General features: G+C 48.2%; 2 protein-coding genes across 2 annotated transcripts in view; one reads left to right on the top strand and one right to left on the bottom strand.

The window, feature by feature from the left end:
- The window catches only part of LOC143989610 (uncharacterized), a 29,173-nt gene extending 22,989 nt beyond the window's left edge, over nucleotides 1–6,184 (bottom strand). Inside the window, exon 1 of the mRNA XM_077489827.1 lies at nucleotides 6,095–6,184. The gene's annotated coding sequence lies outside the window, so the exon portion shown is untranslated. The remainder of the gene's footprint in view (nucleotides 1–6,094) is intronic.
- Nucleotides 1–20,696, top strand: part of LOC143986879 (uncharacterized) — a 1,041,669-nt gene that overhangs the window by 388,593 nt on the left and 632,380 nt on the right. The window lies entirely within an intron of this gene.

Raw genomic sequence — 20,696 nt, 5'->3', positions numbered from 1 at the left:
TCCCTCAGCAGAAACAGTACCCACTCAGTGCGCCCCAGGAAGCAGCTATAGAACTACAAGTGGAGGCTCTACTTAAAAGTGGAGCATTAAAAGAAATACAATCACCAGCCAATACCCCATTGTATCCAGTTAAGAAAAAGACATTGGGGGATGGCCCAATAAGGTATAGGATGGTACAGGACTTAAGGGCAATAAACAAAATATTGGCCCCAATAATGCCATTAGTACCGAACCCGCATACCTTACTGTCAGAAATACCATCAGATAGCTCCTCATTTACAGTTGTAGACTTGGCAAATGCTTTCTTTTCTGTACCCCTGGCGGAGGAATGTCAACCATGGTTCGCGTTCCGCCTTCGAAACCGTCAGCTAACCTGGACACGCCTACCTCAAGGAATGGCGCATTCGCCAACTCTATACTCACAAGCCCTGCAGACAGTGTTAGGAGAATGGCTACCGCCTGACACTTGTGTATTGTTGCAATATGTAGATGACCTATTGTTATGTTGTCCGGATAACGATACTTGTTTAAAAGCCACTCTCTCATTGTTACAATTCCTGGCTGAAAAAGGGTGCAAGGTGAATAGAACTAAGTTACAGGTATGTCAGAAAAAGGTTGTCTTTTTGGGCCACTGTATATCCCAGGGTACTCGACACCTTACTGAAGAACGAGTCCAGGCCATAAGACAAATGAATATCCCACGCAACTTTAAGCAACTTCGTATGTTTCTGGGAATGGTATCATATTGTAGACAATGGATACCACATGCCAGTTCTCTGATGCAGCCATTATATGATTGCTTGAAAATAGTACCCTATGTACTCACAGAAGCAGGTCATGAATCTTTTAGCACCTTAAAAAGGTTACTAATTTCGGCACCTGCGATCGGGATCCCTGATTATACCAAAACATTTCATTTGTACATTGCTGAAATCACGGGACACGCAACAGGGGTGTTGACACAACAACACATCAAACAAAGGCCGGTAGCATACTTCTCGGCGGCTCTCGATCCTGTCTCTAGAGGATCACCATCCTGTGTACGAGCAGTTGCAGCAGTGTCAATTATCATTGACAAATCCTCAGAAATTGTCTTAGACAATCCTGTAGTGGTACATACCACACATGACATACACGCCATCTTGTCACAGGTCCAACCAAAACACATATCAATGGCAAGGCAGCTGCGTCTACAATGCACTTTGCTCCTACCCCCCAATGTTACCTTTCAGCGATGCACTTCTTTTGACTTAGCACAGCTTTTACCATTACAGACAGATTTGACAGGGGGGAGTAATGATGATAATGGTGTAGATACAGCACAAGATACTCAGGATTCTGACACACTTTCATTTCAGGACATAACATCTGATGAACACGATTGTTTCCAACTTATGGAACAAGAAACCACGGGGTTCCCACATGTCACAGACATACCCATTGCAAATGCAGAACACACACTGTACATAGATGGTAGTAGATTTGCCGATGACAAAGGTAAATATCACACAGGTTATGCTGTGGTAACGGACACACAGGTAATTGAGGCAAAGTCACTACCAGCACACATGTCGGCACAAGAAGCGGAACTAACCGCTCTAGAGAAAGCCCTAGAACACTTGGAGGGACAAGAAGGGAACATTTACACTGATTCCGCATACGCCTACGGTGTGGCACATGATTATGGCCACATATGGAAAGCTAGAGGTTACCTTACAGCAGCAGGCACACCTGTTAAACATGGTGAAGGAATCAAAAGAGTCCTGAACAATCTTCAAAAGGTTAAAAGAGTAGCCATCATGAAGATAGCGGCACACACGAGCGCAAAAACAACTGAGGCAAAAGGAAACGCATTTGCAGATTTAACTGCAAAGAAGGCAGCTCTAGGGGAAGTAAGCCCTGAGACCTTAGCCACGGTACAGGTGAGTATGCCCGAAACCACATGGCAGCAGCTAATGGAACTACAGGAACAAGCAGGGGCTATTGAGAAGGACCGTTGGGTTAAGGAGGGAGCTGCACTAGGCCTTGACAATGTATGGAGAGAAGGAGACAAAATATGTCTACCCGCTTCTCTATACCCCGCAATGGCAGCGGCTGTCCACTTACCCACTCATGTCAGCTCCAATTCTATGTATAGGATTGTAAGCCAAGGATGGCTAGCCCCTGGATTCAGTAGTACTGCAAGGAACTACTGTGCTGCATGCCAAATCTGTCTGATTAATAACCCAGGACAGAGAGTGAAAACCCCACGTAAACATCAGGTCCGGGCCCAATATCCCTTTCAGAGACTGCAGATTGACTACATACAAATGCCTAAGAGCGGCCCCTTTGAATTTGTTCTCGTGTGCATCTGCCTATTTTCAGGCTGGCCCGAAAGTTATCCTGTGAAATCAGCTACGGCAAAAGCCACCGCCAAGAAACTGATTACTGAGCTGATACCTAGGTTTGGTCTCCCAGAAACAATAGAATCAGATAGGGGGACACATTTCACGGGAGAAATAATGCAAAATGTGATGGCAATGTTAGGGGTTCAACAAAGTTTTCATACTCCTTACCACCCACAGAGTTCAGGATCAGTAGAAAGAGTAAATGGTACAATCAAGCTGAAAATACAAAAAGCTATGCAGGAGTTGAACAAACCATGGCCTGAGTGCCTACCCTTAGCTTTGTTCTCTATTAGGTACACCCCAACAGGAAAAACAGGGTTATCCCCATATGAAATACTGTTTGGAAGTGCACCTAGATTAGGTTTATATTTTCCTCAAAGTATGCAATTACAATGTGATAGTTTAACTACGTATGTAATACAGTTGCAACAACGTCTGACTAAAATCCACAAGAGTGTGTATTCTTCTCTTCCAGACCCTAATTCTGTCACAGGTACACACGATCTACAACCAGGAGACTATGTGTATGTAAAGAAACATACCAGAAAGACACTGGAACCAAGGTTTGAAGGTCCTTTCCAGGTGCTATTGATTACAGCAACCTCAGTGAAATTGGAAGGGAAACCTACCTGGATCCACGCTTCTCATTGTAAAAAGGAGCCAGTTGGCAAATGACAACATGTATCTTTTTATTGTTTCAGTAATTCTGGCTAATAGTTTGGTTACCTCACAGAATAAAATACACAAGGATGAAGGATTTTCTAAAAAAATGTTATTACTGAAGTTTAAATATGCTTATGCCCAGAAGTCAGGATATGAGAAATGTTGGATTTGTAGCAAATTACACCCCAGCACAGCAAGTATACCACTGATGGCAGTTCCTATAAACTATACTGATCTTGCTAACAGTAGCATTAACATAATTAGAACAAATACCAGCGAGACAGTAATGTTTAAGTCAAATGGTCTCGCCTTTTCCCCTGATTGGTGTTTCAGCTTAGGGAACACAACAGGAGGAAATGGAGAATGCCAAGACAGCAAGTTTAATTTGTCCATTGTCGTATTAAATGGAAGCTTCTATCCCAGTAATTCCAGCACACACCAGACATTATCTGACTTCCTCACTAACATTGTGGATAATAATGTTAGGTGGTTAGTATCCAACTTATCCCTCTATGGATACACCTCTCGTTATAGAAATGATATCAGTTCAAGATCAGTAGCTCTAGGAAACAATATATATATCTGTTGTGAGGATAAATGTTATACTTGGATACCTAGAAGAGCTCAGGGATGGTGCTACCTCGCAAGTTTAGTACCAGTAATGGGAGTAGTAGGTGATGAACGAGGTGATCACCTATTAGAAGCTAGCATGCACCCTAGATATCCCCTCAGGTATCGTAGTAAAAGAGAAATATTCCTGAAGAAGGACATGGCATGGGCTTGGTTCCCGTCCTGGACAGGATGGGGTATAGACTTAATGAAACGACTAAATAACTATACAGGAATTATTAATGATGTTTTGGAGAAAAACTCTGATGACATTACTAAGTTAAATCTGGAGACCAGAGCCATCAGACAACAATTAGAATTACATGAATTAGCAATTGAAAGTATGAGTGCAGCACTGACAGGACTCTGTGAAACTACTGAGGACTATGAGTGCTGTACTTGGATACATAACACCAGCATTGAGGTACCTGACTATTATGACATCATTGCACAACACCGTACGGAAGTAAAGAATTTACAAGAGAAGGCCCGAAATATTGGTCGCGACTGGGATCCGTTTGGTGGAACTTTTAGTTTCTCAGGGTTATTCTCTTGGGTTAAGAAGGCAGCAATGACGATTATAGTGGTGCTCTTATTCGTATTTTTCTTTTATGCATGCTTTAAACTGCTCATGTGCTTTTGCAAGAAAGCCAAGGTAAATGATGCGGAAAAGATGGAACTTTTGTGAAGATAGGTAGATTTAGTTTCTTGACATCACCCATCTGTCAGAAAAGCCACTCTTCCTGAATTTTAGATGTTGGTACTGTCCAGGGGGATGGGTGTATACCCCTCTGACAACTCGCGGTCAGGGAGAGTACTCTGGATATAGGCTGACTAGAACTTGTTCAGGTGGACCCAGGGCAAGAGGGAGGGGTGATGTCAAAGGGGGAAATGTAAGGATTAAGGTATGTGGAAAACAAAATGGTTGACCGTATGTCTTACTAAATACATGTATTTCTCTATACTTCTCTTTAAAATAAGGACTCGTCATCTATTGTCACGTACTCATCAAGAAGAGGCCGCATCAGCCCTAAAAAGCAGTCTACGCCCAGAAGATTGTCTTATCAGCTGATAACACCCGGAGAATTGTCTTTTCTTTGAAAATGTTGTTTTTTTACATTTGCTGATGTTTGCCCTTTTCTGTCTATAAAAGATGTAATAAAGAAGCCTCAGAGCCAGAGTCAGTCAGAGACAGTCAGAGTTAACGACGGACTTCTGAGCAGAAATACTGAATAATATCTCCGTGTCTCTTTGCTTGGATAAGAACTCTAACTAACAATTGGGAAACGGTAACATAACCTGACAAATAGGTGACTTGTTGAGGTCACACCTAACAACTGACACCATCTACTGCCCACTGACACCATCTACTGCCCACTGACACCATCTACTGCCCACTGACACCTCACTCTGCCTCACTGACACCTCACTCTGCCTCACTGACACCTCACTCTGCCTCACTGACACCTCACTCTGCCTCACTGACACCTCACTCTGCCTCACTGACACCTCACTCTGCCTCACTGACACCTCACTCTGCCTCACTGACACCTCACTCTGCCTCACTGACACCTCACTCTGCCTCACTGACACCTCACTCTGCCCCACTGACACCACACTCTGCCCCACTGACACCACACTCTGCCCCACTGACACCACACTCTGCCCCACTGACACCACACTCTGCCCCACTGACACCACACTCTGCCCCACTGACACCACACTCTGCCCCACTGACACCACACTCTGCCCCACTGACACCGCACTCTGCCCACTGACACCATCCCCTGTCCACTGACACCATCCCCTGCCCCACTAACACCATCCCCTGCCCCACTAACACCATCCACTGCCCTACTGATAGTGTCCACTTTTAAGGTATATTTTAACTGTGACATTTCTTTTAATAATCTAATCATATTTTATGGTCACTCAAATGCTTTTGTTTTATTTAACCATGTCCCTTTGAGTCTACCCCCCCCCCTCCACTGTTAACACAATTTGGCCACAGCAGCGCGCTATCCGCGCCTCCTTACTACTCTCCTAGGGTAACTCAAAGGTGTCCCAAGTTTCCTACAATCATATAGAGTGTCTATAGCGTGTACTACAAAAAAATATTTCCGTGCGCTGCTAAAGTGTTCGGGTTTGGCTTGACGAAAAGGTGGCAACCCTAAGGAAATGTCTCATTGCCTGTGTTTAGCGCTGTGCAGTGTCGGCTTCCTGGCGGGATCGGGAATGTGGAGTTTCGAACACGCCCGAGCCCATCACTATTCATCATCAACTGATCCTCCCTGAAGGGGTTAATCTACGTTTCCACACTATATATGTGTGTATCATCATCTGCTGGAGATAAAAGACATCACAATGACTATGGAGGAAGAGGACGGACATGACGGGGGGTTACTGGGTGTAAATAGAAAATAAGATCTTATTACCTCCTCTGCTGCTCCTTCCAACAATGTCTTCTCTCTACTTCCTGCCGACTCACCTCTCACCCGGAACTTCCTGTCTGTACTCGACATCACTTCCTGTCTTCTGAGCTCCACTGTTGACAGGAAGCATGTGTCCTCCACTCCACTTTTTTATTTTTTTTTACCTGAACTTTATTGTGAATCTCAGCAAGTGGAGCTCCACTGTCACAGGAAACGTGTGTCCTCCACAACTCCAATTTTTTTTTTTTTTTTTTTTAAATGAACTTTAATTTAACAACCATCAAATATAGACGATACTACAGGAAGTGCAGGTCACATGATTCCTGTGTTGCAGGGAGCTTCAGTAACTGCCGTCTGCGGCACATAATAATCCATTCTGTTGTTCTTATTTATTAAGCCTGGGATTTGCAGAAATATAAGATATTTTTGTACTTTCTGTTAAAGTGCTGTCCTTAATCACTTCAGTACAGGTCGCGTTCACCCCCTTCCACCCAGGCCATCTTTCAGTGCTGTCACACTTTGAATGACAATTGTGCGGTCATCCAACACTGTACTCCTATTGCCCCGTACACACGGTCAGATTTTCCTACGTAAAATGTGCGATAGGATCTTGTTGTCGGAAAATCCAACCGTACGTGGGCTCCATCTGACTTTTTCCGTCAGATTTTCCAACGCACAAAGTTTGAGAGCAGGATCTAAAATTTTCCGACAACAAAATCCGATCGCATAAATTCCGATCGTGTGTAGACAATGCCGACGGACAAAGTGCCACGCATGCTCAGAATAAACTAAGAGACGAAAGCTATTGGCTACTGGCTCGTTTATAGTCTCGACTTAGGTGTTTGACGTCACCTCATTCAGAACAATCAGATTTTTTTCGCCAACTTTGTGCGAAAGTGTGTACACTACACAAGTTGCAGCCAAAATCTGTCGTAAAAAATCCAATGGATTTTGTGGTCGGAATGTCTGAGCGTGTGTATGCGGCATAAGAGTTTTTAACCATTTTCTTCACACAAATAGAGCTTTCTTTTGGTGGTATTTAATCACTAAAAAAAACTCAAGATACACTATTAATGGCCTCCCGTCTAGTATATCATCACAGCGCTCAAACCCCCCCCCCTCCCCCCAGCTGCCACTTAAAAAATTGAATATATCTCTCAGAAGGTGAAAAAAGCAAAACTAACACTCACAATGCAAAAATCACCTTGTGGCGCTACAAAGGATAAACACTGTTAAATAGCAGTGTACTGCAATGCCCAAAACTGCACAGCGTGAAAATTATAAACACATGTGCATAAATAAGTACAATAAACAATAAAGTAAATTGTGATTAAATAGCAAAAAAAATCGCAATCAAAAAAACGCATAAAAGTGATACAGTGAATATGTGGCAAAACATAAATAAAGCAAATAAACACAATAATTTTTATACTACAAATAGTGCTCTAATGGAAATGTGCAGTTCCAAAATAAATTTAAAGATTGATCTTCAATCAGACACAATTATTGAGGAGCAATAACTGTGATGGTAGCAATAGTTCAAAAACTCCTTTTCAAGTGAACGTTCTGTACCCAAGTGTCCATAAACCGCAAAGCCTCCACCGCACCCTTGGTGTTTGTGCCCCCCTTGTTTAGAACACTCACCAGCAGTATTGCCCAGCACTCTCGTGTCGGGCAAAAAACGCTTATAATGTATACAGATGATGACTATTTCTCCAGCCAATTCTTGTGAAAACTTCGCAGCAGAGGGTGATCAATTAATATCTCAGAGTTACCTCAGGGAGACAAAAGAAACTTCCCATAGTGCAAAATTGCAAAACTATTTTTAATCTCAATAAAACACTCGATTAAAATCACACTCACATGGATCCAATTAAAAGCAGGCACTTCAGATAGACATTCCACTGGTCAATTAGGAGATCCTTCACTCATAGGCATTGGTGAGCACACTGGAAGCAAGCTAAGTTCATATCAAAAAGCACCGTCTCTAAACAAGGTATCTGTGTGGTACCTGACAGCAGACAACCCAATTTGAAAGCAGCACCAAATAATGATATCCAGTCCTTCAACTTGTGTGTTCTCCTTCCTCCGCCTTCTCTCTAGCCTTTTACTGTGTGTGCTGGTCGCCGTATAGCCACGCCCCCGACATGTTTCGTCCAATAGACTTCCTCATGGGTTTTCATCACTATTGGGTTATTTATGATTAACTTAAAAAAAAGAAAAAAACGTTTTTCTTAGTTTATGTCAGTAAATTTTGTAAACAGGTAATTTTTCTCCTTCACTGATGTGCGCTGATGAGGTTGCACTGATAGGCAGCCTATCAGTGCAACCTCATCAGCGCACATCAGTGAAGGAGAAAAATCACCTATTTACAAAATTTGCTGAGAGAAAATAAGATTTTTATTTTATTTTTATCAGATGGGTCCTGATAGGTGGCACTGATGGGCAGCACTGATGAGCATGCACTGACTGGCATCACTAATGGGCACTGATTGGCATCACTGATGGGGACTGATTGGCATTACTGATGAGTACTGATTGGCGTCACTGATGGGTACTAATTGACATCACTGATGGGTACTGATTGGCGTCACTAATGGGTACTGATTGGTGTCACTGATGGGCACTGATTGGCATCACTGATGGGCACTGATTGGCATCACTGATGGGTACTAATTGGCATCACTGATGGGTACTGATTGGCTTCACTAATGGGTACTGATTGGGGGCACTGCTGGGTACTGATTGGTGGCACTGGGGGGGTTTTACTGTAATCAGGGCACTGATGATCAGTGCCCTGATTACCTCTCTGGGAGTCCCCTGCGAGGAGATGCCGCTGATTGGCTGTCCTCACCACACACTCTGTCAGTGTGAGCCGAGGAGAGCCGATTACGGGCACTTCTGCATTTAAATGTGTCTGGCTGTGATTGGACACAGCCGATCACATGGTTAAAGAGATCAGGGTTGCGCAGTGTCCTAGGATCACTAAACGGCCGTGATTGCCTTGTTGCGTGGGGTGACTTCATATGACGTCCACCCAGAATGAAAGCCGCAGCGCTCCTCTGTCATTCGACGTTGGGTGGGCGGCAAGTGGTTAAGATAACTTTGTAAACTGGATTTGTTTACAAAAGCGATTGTTTAACATTTACCAATTTATATTTTTGGCGATGATGGAAGTTGATGTTTATGTTGGAAGAAGAATACAATCCATGTCTCTAATCACAATCTCATTGTCCTTGTTTACTCCACCTTCATACCAACTAGCAGGGCCAAGACTGAGGCATTAAACCTCCATCTTCCTGAAAATCATATCTGTTCTGGTGCAAATATTATCCACTTACCAACTGCCGGGCCGCATTGTACTGAGGATGGGGGGCGCTGTACTGAGGACGGGGGGGGGGGGGGCGCTGTACTGAGGACAGGAGGGCATTGTACTGAGGACAGGGGGGGGCGCTGTACTGAGGACAGGGAGGGCGCTGTACTCAGGACGGAGGGCATTGTACTGAGGGCGGGGGGCGCTGTACTGAGGACGGGGGTGCTGTAGGCAAAGCGATGTGCTTGTACACCTCTGCCTACTCCCAAGTTTAGGGCGTGATCATGTTCGGCCCCACCCGGCTCCGCTGTGATTGTTCACCGAGCCTGTCAACAAGTCCCGGCCAATGATTCACACCCGGGACCAGATGATCGGCTGTGTCCCAGCGGCAGTTAGTGTCAGATCGCACTAATAATAATAATAATATAAATAAGTCGTTTATCTCCACCATTTGTAGTATAAAACAAATATAAAAAATAAATATTACATATCCCATAGTTTGTAGGCGCTAAAACTTTCAAACAAACCAATCAATATACACTTATTAGGATTTTTATTTGTATAAAAAACATGTAGCAGAATACATTTAGAGTCCATTCACACAGGGGCAACTTTGGATCCGAAGTCGCCCCAAGTTGTGCTACATGAAAAAATCAATGTAAGTGAATGGATCCTTCTTAATGCACACTACTGCAGTCGCTCCGACTTCAGAAAAGGTTCCTGTACTGCTTCAATCTAACTTCTAGGCGACTTGTACCCACAGAATTCAGTGGAAGTCACCTCCAAGTCAGATCTCCATCTATATTGAAGTGACTTTACAGGAAAAGAATTTACAGTACCTGGCTGCGAGAATATGTGTTTCCAGCTCTATCCCATCGCGCTGGTTCTCCGCGACAGGGTACTGTACATCTCGCGCTGGCTACAATAGGAAAAACAAATTTTTCGAATGCAGCGAACGCGAGAAAGAAGGCGACAATGTCGCTTCTCTAATAATAAAAACCGGCATGGGTTCCCCTTCAAGGGCAAACCAGGTCCTTAGGTCTGGTATGGATTTTAAGGGGAACGAAAAAACGGCATGGGGGTCCCACCAAAATACCAGACCCCTATCTGAGCACGCAGACCAATCGGTCAGGAAAGGGGGTGGGGACGAGCGAGCACCCCCCTGAACCATACCAGGCCGCATGCCCTCAACATGGGAGGGTGGGTGCTTTGGGGAAGGGGGCACCCTGTGGCCCCCCACCCCAAAGCACCTTGTCCCTATGTTGATGAGGACAAGGGCCTCTTCCTGACAGCCCTGGCCTTTGGTTGTCGGGGTCTGCTGGTGGGGGCCTTATCGGAATCCGGGAGCCCCTTTAATAAGGGGGCCCCCATACCCCAGCCCCCCACCCTATGTGAATGAGTATGGGGTACATCGTACCACTACCCATTCACCTGAGGGAAAAAAAGTGTCAATAAAAATACACACTAGACAGGTTTTTAAAGTAATTTATAAGGCAGCTCCGGGGGTCTTCTTCCGACTTCGCCACGCTCTCCGGTTCTTCTCCTGCTCTCCAGTTCTTCTCTGCGCTCTCCGAGTTCTTCTGCCGGGCTCCTCCACTATCTTCATCCAGCTCTTTAACTAGTGTTGGCCCAGTCTTCTCCTTCTTCGTCTTCTTCTTCCTTCTTCTTCTCTTCTTCCGATGTTGACACAACTCTCTCTCCCGCTGTAATGCCGTGTGCAAGGTGCGCAACGACTTATATAGGAATGGGGCGTGGTCACCGGGTGATGTCACCCGATGACCCCGCCCCTTACGACGTCACAGTCCCAGCATGCCCCGGGTGGCGACGTCATAAATGGCAGGTCACCGGGTGACATCACCCGGTGACCACGCCCCATGCCTATATAAGTCGTTGCGCACCTTGCACGCGGCATTACAGGGGGAGAGAGCATCGTGTCAACATCGGAAGAAGTGAAGAAGGAAGAAGAAGACGACAAAGGAAAAGAGCGGGCCAATGCTAGTAAAAGAGCTAGAAGAAGATAGCGGAGGAGCCCGGCAGAAGAACCTGGAGAGCGCGGAGAAGATCCGGAGAGCGGGAGAAGAGGCCAGAGCGGGAGAAGAACCAGAAAGCATGGAGAAGTCGGAAGAAGACCCCCGGAGCTGCCTAATAAATTACTTTAAAAACCTGCCTAGTGTTTTTTTATGACACTTTTTCCCCCAGGTGAATGGGTAGGGGTAAGATGTACCCTATACTTATTCACATAGGGTGGTGGGCTGGGATCTGGCGGCCCCCTTATTAAAGGGGCTCCCAGATTCGGATAACCCCCCCTGCCCACAGACCCTGACAACCAACAGCCAGGTAGGTCCAAGAAATATCTAAACCCTAAACCTACACTGTTTAGGAGATATTTGCAAAAAGACAGGCACCATTGTCTACAGCGCATCGGCGCGCAGGCGCCCTGAGCATGCCGCTGCTAATGAGGATATGCCGTTAGTGGCGTCTCCCATGCGCGAGAGTGACGTCATCGTGGCTCCGGCCAAGCACAGCACTGGAGCCACGATACCCGGAAAGAAGATGGACGCTCTGTGGAAGAGGGGACATCAGTGTCATCGCTGGCTCCTGTGTCAGGTAAGTGACACATAATGGGCTACTATGCGATGCAGGATGCTTCAAAAGCCCCCTATAGGTCATCAGTTTAGTGTTACGGAGGAGATCTGGTGATAGAATTATCGCTCTCATTCCAGAGTGCGTGGCGATATGTAACATGTACATCGCAATAAAAGTTTTCAAGTGTAGGCGCCCCCGATGCTTGTGTTTACGTTCATATGTGTGTATATGTGGGGGTTGGGGGGGCCTCCAAAAAATATTTTTTTTGGGGGGGTGTAGTGGATAAACCCACTATACTCTTGCGCTATTAAGTGCCCTTTATGTATAATGCATGTTACTTGACCCATGTCTCCCGCTTTTCCCCAATAAACAGACATAGTCACCTCTCTGATGTTGTTAGCTCCATCGCTCAAACCAACTGCCCACCTTCCTTCCTTGGAGCCACCATTATTCATATAAACGATAGAGCCTCATGCTTTTACAATCGACCAATCAAGTACAGGCATTCCCTCAACAACCAGTGAACAATGACCAGGGGAGTCTTATGGGTGTGTCTGGGCGGGGGGCAGCGTGTCCAATCTCCAGCAACCTGTCTCTGTAAGCTATCCCTCAGCATGATCACAGGAAGTCTGAGATCATGAATGCTTCTCCCGACCAGAACGATTCAAAGAATCCCGTTCTTATCGTTTGTTCGTCAATCATTATTCTGCGTTGTTCAGAGAACATACCTGGACTATACTATCGTTTCTTGCTGATGGGAGATTATCTGCAGGTATATGCTCATGGCAACTCAAATATGTTGATCAGGCATACAGGGGCGACACGAGCTCACATCCGTTAAACCAATAACGTCTTTGCAGAGCTAACACATCCCCCTCAAGCGATCGTTCTGTGCATCTCACAGGGGCCCTTTGCTGGCCGACATATCCCCACTCCGCAAACACCTCTCCCCAACCTCCATTAATTCTCCACTACCTAACGGATCTAAACCAGCGTCAGTCTGCCCCAGTCAGCTCTTTAGAGCGGGTTGCTGGAGAACTAACACTGGGAGACACTGTGACAATACATATTAAAATACATCTTCATAAAATCTCCACAACAGGGTGGATTTTATGTGCTTTGGTGTAACTTTTTTTGTTTAACCACTTCACCTCCGGAAGATTTACCCCCCCCCCCCCCCCTTTCGTGTGCGTCATAGACAGAAGTGCCTGTCTTTTTGTAAATATCTCCTAAACCGTGTAGGAGATATTTCGTGGACTTACAGCTAAGCCTTAAACTAGGCTTACCTGTAGGTCAAAGTGGTCTGTAAGGGTTTACAACCACTTTAAACCTCCAAATGTGTTGTTTGGCGTCTCTCTGGGCATGTATTGGTTATACGGTACTATATAAGCTGACTGATGGTGGTAGGAAAGTATTTATGTCTATTTCAGGGGTCTCCAAACTTTCTAAACAAAGGGCCAGTTTACTGTCCTTCAGAATTTAGGGGCGCGGACTGTGACCATCATAAGAAATTGTCCCAGCATCAGTTGGAGTAAACAATGCCCCATTTATTATGTGAGTGAGAGCAATAGTGCCCCATTGTTGAGGTCATTGGGGGGAACTGTGCCCCATCATTTGTGTCTTTAGGAGGAATAGTGACCGAACTTTGGTGTCATTGGGCCCCATTGTTGGTGTCATTGGGGGGAACTATGCCCCATCATTGGTGTCTTTGGGAGGAATAGTGCCCGATCTTTGGTGTCATTGGGCCCCATTGTTGGTGTCATTGGGGGGAACTGTGCCCCATCATTGGTGTCTTTGGGAGGAATAGTGCCCGATCTTTGGTGTCATTGGGCCCCATTGTTGGTCCTCTTACACACGTGATGGTGAGGGCGCCCCCTTAGTGGTTCTTCCCCACTCACCAGAGCAATATGACTCCCAGCTTTTCATCTACCAGAGTCACCAACATCCTTCACATTCTCCTCACCTCCGATGGCAAAGGAACCGGATCCTCCTCGCTCACTCCTGCAAGTCTGCTGTGCTTTCTGTCATCTCCCTCCTAGACTCCTCCGACCGCTGTTCCAGTAGGAACTCTGCCTCTTTATACACACTCACAGCTCCGCCTCTTCATACACGCTCAGAGCTCCGCCGCTTCATACACGCTCAGAACTCCGCCTCTTCATACACACTTGGAGCTCCGCCTCTTCATACACGCTCAGAGCTCTGCCTCTTCATACACACTCACAGCTTCGCCTCTTCATACAAGCTCAGAGCTCCGCCTCTTCATACACACTCAGAGCTCCGCCTCTTCATACACACTCAGCGCTCCGCCTCTTCATACACACTCAGAGCTCCGCCCCTTCATACACACTCAGAGCTCCTCCTCTTCATACACACTCAGAGCTCCGCCTCTTCATACACACTCAGAGCTCCGCCTCTTCATACACACTCAGAGCTCTGCCTCTTCATACACACTCAGAACTCCGCTTCTTCATACACACTTGGAGCACCGCCTCTTCATACACGCTCAGAGCTCTGCCTCTTCATACACACTCACAGCTTCGCCTCTTCATACAAGCTCAGAGCTCCGCCTCTTCATACACACTCAGAGCTCCGCCTCTTCATACACACTCAGCGCTCCGCCTCTTCATACACACTCAGAGCTCCGCCCCTTCATACACACTCAGAGCTCCTCTTCTTCATACACACTCAGAGCTCCGCCTCTTCATACACACTCAGAGCTCTGCCTCTTCATACACACTCAGAGCTCCGTCTCGTCATACACACTTAGAGCTCCGCCTCTTCATACACACTCAGGGCCCCGCCTCTTCATACACACTCAGCTTCTCCTCTTCATACACAATCAGAGCTCCGCCTCTTCATACACACTCAGAGCTCCGCCTCTTCATACACACTCAGAGCTCCGCCTCTTCATAGATACTCACAGCTCCGCCTCTTCATACACACTCACAGCTCCGCATATACAGTACATACACATGTAGCACTGACCCCCGAAGGAGCTGCTGGTTTTTACTTGGGCTTACCGTTACCTCACCTGCTCGCTTCTCCATCTCAGGGGTCCCATTGAGATGTGAATTAAAGAATGTTAGTCCCAAACGTAGTCCTTTTTCCAAGATTTATTTGCGGCAAACAAACAATGTTGCAATAGAGGGATAGAGGATTAAGGGGAGTTCAGGTACCTGGTAACTGCGGGTTAGAGGCATTCACTTGATCCAGAGGACAAACAGCTCCACAGACTGTATCCAGCAATCTCTGGATAGGCCTCTCTCACTGACCTAGCAGCCGGTGTGATGATCCAACAAAGTCTCTTCCACAGACTTGTTAAATGAAATTGTTGTGCGATCCTCTGCCACAGGAAAGCAAAACTAGAAAAAGGGCTTGTTGAAAATACTGAAGAGTTGCCACACAGTATCAGTTTCCTTAGCAGATCTGGCGATACTGTGTGGTAGGTGATCCGAATTGTGTCCTCCAACCTAGTCTCCAGGCTCTTCCAGAGATACCAGCCTTGTTGCTCGGTCCTCTCCTGGAAAAGTCCTCCCCTGGATCCTCCAGTTTCTTCTCCCCGCAGGCAAGACAGCACAGGAGCACTGGATCGGTAGGCCCCAAGACTTTTGGGCCTACCCCTTCAGTTGCAAAGCCTCGGCCCAGCCGGCCCCGAGACACAGGAACAGGCAGCACACACCCCAGGCCAGGAGGGCCATGAGGTCGGGTTAGCGAACCCCTGAAAAAGAAGGCAAAAAAATGGCGTCAGTACCTTAAGTACCCCCACCCAGAATGCACAGTGGGTGAACCACTCCCACTGGGCTATTTCTGAGCATTCAGTCTGTTGCATTTCCAACACTTACCGGTGGTGACAGCGACACCCACGGTCAAGTGGAAACTAGCACAACTCAGCTGAACTAGTACAAAAAACAGAATTTTGGTATGTAGCACTAAGGCCGCGTACACACGGGCGGACTGTTCGCCCAACCTTGTTCGGCAAACAGTTTCATCAAACAGTCCGCTCAAAATTTGCATGAGCGGACTTGCCCACACACGAGCGGACTGTTTGACGAACAAGGTTGGGCAAACAGTTCGCTCAACTTTTGAAATGAACGGACTCGCCCACGTAAGGCGGAGGCAAATCCGCCCATTTCGAGCGCGTGTACAGGTAGGCGGGGCCCGCGAGGGAGACGTCGCGGGCTCCGCCGCCTGGAATGGGCTTAAAGGGGAACCCCAACGCCGAAAAAAATCGGCGTGGGGGTTCCCCCCAAGTCCACACCAGACCCTTGTCCGAGCACGCTACCCGGCCGGCCAGGAAAGGGGGGCGAGCGAGCGCGCCCCCCCTCCTGAGCCGTACCAGGCCGCGTGCCCTCAACATGGGGGGTGCCTTGGGGAAGGGGGGGCCGCGCGGCCCCCCCACCCCAAAGCACCTTGTCCCCATGTTGATGAGGACAAGGGCCTCTTCCCGACAACCCTGGCCGTTGGTTGTCGGGGTCTGCGGGCGGGGGGCTTATCGGAATCCGGGAGCCCCCTTTAAGAAGGGGGCCCCGGATACCGGCCCCCCACCCTATGTGAATGAGTATGGGGTACAATGTACCCCTACCCATTCACCTGTGAACTAAAGTACAATAAAAAACACAACACAGAGAAAAAATATTTTATTGCACAGCTCCGGGGGTCTTCGGGGGTCTTCTCGCCGGACTCCTCCGCTATGTGTGTGTAGCTCTTTTGCTAGCGGAGGAGTCCGGCTTTCTTCCTCCCCGCCGCCGGCCTCTTCTCCCGACTTCGGGGGTCTTGTCCCCCTCTTCGGTTCTTCTGCCGGGCCACCGCGCCTGGTCCGGTGGCCCGGTCTTCTGTCGCCGTCTTCCGTTCTTCTGTCGCCGCCTTCGGTTCTTCTGCCGGGCCACCGCGCCTTCTTGTAGCTCTTTTACAGGCGGTGGCCCGGTCTTCTGTCGCCGCTGTCGTCGCCGCCGCCTTCCGTTCTTGTTCTTCTTCTTGTTCTTCTTCTTCTCCTGGAGATGTTGACTCGACGAGCTCTCCGGCCGGAATGCCAGGGACACGCTCCGCTGCCACTTATATAGTGACAATGGGGCGGTGTCACATGGTATATGTCACATGGGTTGGTCACATGGGTTGATGTCACATGGGGACTATGACATCGTAAGGGGGCGGGGTCACCATGTGACCAACCCATGTGACATATACCATGTGACACCGCCCCATTGTCACTATATAAGTGACCGCACAGCGCGGCTCTGGCATTCCGGCCGGAGAGCTCGTCGAGTCAACATCTCCAGGAGAAGAAGAAGAACAAGAAGAAGAACAAGAACGGAAGGCGGCGGCGGCGGCGGCGACAGCGGCGACAGAAGACCGGGCCACCGCCTGTAAAAGAGCTACAAGAAGGCGCGGTGGCCCGGCAGAAGAACCGAAGGCGGCGACAGAAGAACGGAAGACGGCGACAGAAGACCGGGCCACCGGACCAGGCGCGGTGGCCCGGCAGAAGAACCGAAGAGGGGGACAAGACCCCCGAAGTCGGGAGAAGAGGCCGGCGGCGGGGAGGAAGAAAGCCGGACTCCTCCGCTAGCAAAAGAGCTACACACACATAGCGGAGGAGTCCGGCGAGAAGACCCCCGGAGCTGTGCAATAAAATATTTTTTCTCTGTGTTGTGTTTTTTATTGTACTTTAGTTCACAGGTGAATGGGTAGGGGTACATTGTACCCCATACTCATTCACATAGGGTGGGAGGCCGGTATCCGGGGCCCCCTTCTTAAAGGGGGCTCCCGGATTCCGATAAGCCCCCCGCCCGCAGACCCCGACAACCAACGGCCAGGGTTGTCGGGAAGAGGCCCTTGTCCTCATCAACATGGGGACAAGGTGCTTTGGGGTGGGGGGGCTGCGCGGCCCCCCTTCCCCAAGGCACCCCCCATGTTGAGGGCACGCGGCCTGGTACGGCTCAGGAGGGGGGGCGAGCTCGCTCGCCCCCCTTTCCTGGCCGGCCGGGTAGCGTGCTCGGACAAGGGTCTGGTGTGGACTTGGGGGGAACCCCCACGCCGATTTTTTTCGGCGTTGGGGTTCCCCTTTAAGCCCATTCCAGGCGGCGGAGCCCGCGACGTCTCCTTCGCGGGCCCCGCCTACCTGTACACGCGCTCGAAATGGGCGGACTTTCCGAGCGGGAACAGTCCGCTCATTTCGAAAGTACAGCGGACAAGCCCACACACGGGCGGACTGTTCGCTCAAACACAGTTTCAGCGGACAGTTTTTCGGAATTTCCGAAAGACTTTGTCCGTCCAACTGTCCGCTGAAACTGTCCGCTGAAAGCCCACACACGAGCGGACTGTCCGCCCAAACACTGTTCAGCGGACAAGGTTGGGCGAACAGTCCGCCCGTGTGTACGCGGCCTAACCCCCGAAGGAGCTGCTGGTTATTTTTGGGCTTACCGTTACCTTCTGTTCTCCTTGTTGCACGTCTAGGGGATGTCCCGTAGTAGATGACCCAGCATCTTGAGACTGACAAGAGATCCACTTGAATGGATTTTATTTGCAAAACTCAGTCAATTAAACAGTCTTTCAACTTGGGATCAGAGGGTTGGAAAGGAAAGTTCAGGTACTCTTAGTGTCAAAGTCAAATAAAACGTTGAAGAACTTGCTTACTTTGACTGCATCCAGAGAATAGCCATTCGCAACGGGATGATCACTCAGGTTGGACAGTCCTTCTCTAACAAGGCCTAGCAGCCAACAAGGTGCTTACTCAGGAACAAGTCTCTGCCATAGACGTTGTTGTAGAACGTACAAGATAATGTCTCTGCCACAGACGTTGTTGTATGACCCGTAGGAAAACTAAGCTTGAGAACACTTGTGGGATGCCTGGATCTCTCAGCCTGCTTGGCGATATCAACAAGACCGGATTCTCTCGGTTACTTCAGCCCTTCCAGGCTCTTGCTAAGAAAACCAACCCCTACGTGGTGTTCTTCTGAAGAGTCCTCCCCTGGAATGTTTGACGTACACTGGGTCTCTCCCGAACCAGAGATGGCACCCAACCACCTCAGAATTCTTCCTTTAGTTTCCTTGCCTCAGGATAGCCAGCCCCGGGACATTAAAGTCGGGTGGATCCACACCCCAGGCCATAGCCTTCCTGGAGGTTGGTCAGGAGGACCAGGACCATGAAGTCAGCACATCATTCTTGACCGGAACCCTGAACTATGTGAGGTCCGCATCTTAAAATCCTCTCCCATAAAGCACAGCAAGAGCGCCACTCTCACTGGGCAAGCTCCGAGAGAGAGAGTAATTTGAGCACCTGACCAGACTATAGATCGACGCCTGCCAGAAGAGACAATGCCCCCTGTGGCCAGGCTGAACATCTCACAGTCCAGTCAGACTGATGCCGAGGCCCAATTTAGATAATTGTACCCAAACCAAACTGCAGTTTAGGCAACTTTAACTTTAGAAAATTGCATAACAAATGCTCTTCAAGAGCCGCCGCTACAAGTATAATTAATCTGAGCCAAACTGCAGCTTCAGACAACTTAAATTTAGAAAAATACACTAGCATTGGTATTAAAAATACCAGCGTTACACACACACAGCACAAGGCTGTGTTCTTGAGCTGCAGTTCCTCTGAGCTCCACAAGGTGGTGATCTCACCTCTACCCAGACAGGAAGTCATTATGGAATACAGACAGGAAGTGATGTCAGGTAAATACAGAACATCCCATTTGATAAGACGTAGTGAGAAGACACTGCAGGATCTGACGGCAGAGGAGGTAAGTAGATTAACCCCTTCAGGGGGATCAGTTGATGATGAATATATTTTGCTTCCAAAGCTGGCCATACATGGTTCAGTTTTATCGTTCATCCAGCGGGATGAGTGAAAAAAAACAGAAGTGATTCCCCCATCCACACATTGGAGGGGGATGGGGGAATCCTCCCCGCTGCACTACTGTATTCTGACAATGGGGGGCGCTCCTCCGCTCTCAGAATACAAAGATCCGTGATGAAGCTATTGGCTGCAGCTGCTGATCGAGTGACTTTTATCGGGCAGTGACCACTAAGGATGAGCTCAGGCGTGTTTGCATGCTCCATGTGCTGAGCCCGCCAGGAAGTCAGTGCAGAGCTGCGCTAATCACAGGCAGTGAGACATTGCCCCGATGTGCGGCTGCAGAGATCGGGCAATGTCTCACTACCTGTGATTAGCGCAGCGCTGCGCCAACTTCCTGGCGGGCTCTGCACGTGGAGAATGCGAACATGCCTGAGCTCATCCATAGGGAGCACACATGGAGGAAAATGTGACCGATCCCTTCTGAACCAGCTGAATTTCCATGTCTCTATGGTCACCATAAGTGACTTCCTCCCCTCCCCCTCATCTCCTTCATTATGTAAGTCATGCTGAGATCATCTCCCATTGGCTGAGCAATATTCTCATTTGTCTCTGGGCTCCTTCTTGCTATTCCTCGTCCTGCCTGTTGTTTCCTTGGATTGATTTTCTGTGTAGTGACCAAGGCTTCATCTCTCGTCTGTTGCTTGTCCTGACCTTTATCCTGATTCCTGGATCTCCTCCTCATCTCTCCTCCATATTCTCTTACACAGCTTTTCTCCACACCTGCAGTGATCCTGGGGGGTGGAAACTTGGCACCAGCACTCAGAAAAATCCATCCCCACCATTAGGAGCTCTGGAGAAAATTGTCTGCTATTTACACTCCGTTCCTCCGCACGTCACCTGATCACATGAGA

This window comes from Lithobates pipiens, unplaced genomic scaffold (genome assembly GCF_037356315.1).
Source record: "Lithobates pipiens isolate NorthernLeopardFrog02 unplaced genomic scaffold, aLitPip1_a1.2 Scaffold_18, whole genome shotgun sequence".
NCBI lineage: Eukaryota > Metazoa > Chordata > Amphibia > Anura > Ranidae > Lithobates > Lithobates pipiens.
The sequence above is the reverse complement of the archived record's forward strand: the minus strand, read 5'-3'. Positions and strand labels throughout refer to the sequence as shown.